Source organism: Apis dorsata, unplaced genomic scaffold (assembly GCF_000469605.1).
Source record: "Apis dorsata unplaced genomic scaffold, Apis dorsata 1.3 scaffold_73, whole genome shotgun sequence".
Lineage (NCBI taxonomy): Eukaryota > Metazoa > Arthropoda > Insecta > Hymenoptera > Apidae > Apis > Apis dorsata.
The window spans coordinates 741,873-744,109 of record NW_006263371.1 but is presented as its reverse complement, the minus strand read 5'-3'; the positions used below and the strand labels follow the sequence as shown (position 1 = coordinate 744,109).

General features: G+C 28.0%; 1 long non-coding RNA gene across 1 annotated transcript in view; it reads left to right on the top strand.

Annotated features, from left to right (window-relative positions):
* The first annotated feature begins 1,130 nt into the window (after positions 1 to 1,130).
* LOC102672287 overlaps positions 1,131 to 2,237 on the top strand; it is a 2,751-nt gene continuing 1,644 nt past the window's right edge. The window contains exon 1 of the long non-coding RNA XR_420954.2: positions 1,131 to 1,378. This is a non-coding gene — a long non-coding RNA (uncharacterized LOC102672287). The remainder of the gene's footprint in view (positions 1,379 to 2,237) is intronic.

The window sequence follows — 2,237 nt, the reverse complement described above, 5'->3', positions numbered from 1 at the left end:
ATATATATATATATATATATCTTTATTTTTACTTACTTTATTCTTACCTTGATTAATATTGATAATTTGAGAACAACGATTACTATTGCTTTAATATCAAGAATGATGTTAACTGACGTTATTTTATCACACTATAATATTAACCTATTTTATTTTTTCAAGAATTAGTTAAAAATATATGTTGATAAAGATAAAATTATCTATTTACTTATCTACTTAACAAGTAACAATAACGAAATAAGTATAAACAAAATATAAAACGTGTATTATCAGCAGTAATGTAATACAAATACACAAATAAAAAAATCTTTATCAATAAGTATATGCAATAAGAATAGAAAGGAAAAGATTAATATGTTTCGAATAGGAACCATTCGAATTAATTCAAAATTATTTGAATAAAAATATGTCAATCAAGTGCATTTTAATACACGCAAAGATGTATTCAGAGGATAAAAGAATTTTAATCACACCTTATTCTACAATATCCTTAACATCGGAATGGCAACGATACTAATTATCAAGTTGATGATTATTGTGTCACCTACATCGGTCGTGTGCCGTGTAGAAATAACTCTCTCGCATTTTAACATCGTTTCGTGTACTATTATGAATTCGTGGCGCGTCTCGAGATTGCGTCATCCCTGTTCAATAATTCAAAAACAGGTTGCAAATCTGTTCCACCATTTAAGAAACGTCTCGATAAAGTTGCTTTTCGTTGCATGCAAGATGAAATCTTGCATGCATACATTTTTCGTCGTCGACCTAACCTTATTCTGATCACTGCAATATGGAAACTTTATTACGACGATATTAATGCAATTTTTCGCGATATATTTGGTGCATAATATAATATAATTCTACTTTAGATTAATTTTATTTTTTATTATAAATAACGAATGAAATTTAATAATTTTAATAAGAAAAAATTATCGATCGATTATATTTAGAATCTATAGATTGATTCGATATTATATCAAAGATTATTTCAATATCGAATAAGATAAGATTAGCATATATAAAAAAATAGATTTGAATTTCTTCTTTTTTTTATTTATTTATTTGTCTAAGGATTGATTTTGATATTTATAGAATAATAACAATAAATTTAAGAAATTCTTCTTTAAGTGAATATTTTTTTTTTTTTTTCAGAAAAATTAAATTTTTTAAACAAAATCGAGCACAAAGTTATTAGGGTTAATAGTTGAAAAATTATTGAGCATGTGACTTCTCAAGATTACGATAATGACGTGAATTCACAATGACAGCGCATGCTTGATATCGACTTGTAGCAGCAACAGTTTCGTAAAACGCAGTCATAGCCGCAGTAGCGACAGCAATAGAGAATCACGAAATAGAGAGGGAAACAGAAACACTGGTAAGAATCTCACGAAGATTCTTTAAGCGATTTTTCGATTCTCCCTCGCAATTAAATATTACAAATTGCAATTTTTAATTTTTCCATTTTTTAATCTCTCAAATTAAACCATTAAATCATTCATTATTAATTCGTTGTTTCTTCTTTATATACAATTCTTAATCTTGAAACTCAAATACTATAATTGCATTCTTCTATTCTTATTATCTCAATTATTCTCTTCTAAATTAAACGATAAATTATTTTTAATCCATTTTTTTTTTATTTGTAATTTTAAATTTTCCAACTCGAAATATTTTTTTAAGAGATTTGCAAAAATTAATTTTCAAAAGAGATTATCGATTTAATTCAAAAAATTGTTGGACGAATAAAATAAAGATAACAAATTTACATTTTCACTTATGGCATAGATTTAAAATAATGCCACATTATTAAGATCAAACATCGTAAAGTTCCACGCCCTCATTAACACATACCTTCTAAACGATTTCATTAAGACCGCTCGGGGAATGGAGGGATTCGTGAAAAAGGAGCAAAATTCCACTCGTTTTTAATTAGCCTCAAAATATTCCTGAGTTTATAACTTTACGTATTAGAAACGTTCAAAAAACATGGGACACGTCGGTGGAAAAGAAAGGAAAAGAAAAAAAAAGGAAAAATAATAAAAAGAAGCGCCATCGGCGTTCGCACGATGGGCGCAGTCGCGCCGAAATTCTATCGCCAGTCCAACATTGACCGTCGTCCGTGTTCGCATTTTTTTCTGGTTTTCCGCTCGAGAAAACAGCCTTGGAACGATAAATACATCTACAAGAAACGTACAAACGACGTAGAAAAATTTTAACGTCGATAAAAGAGAAAT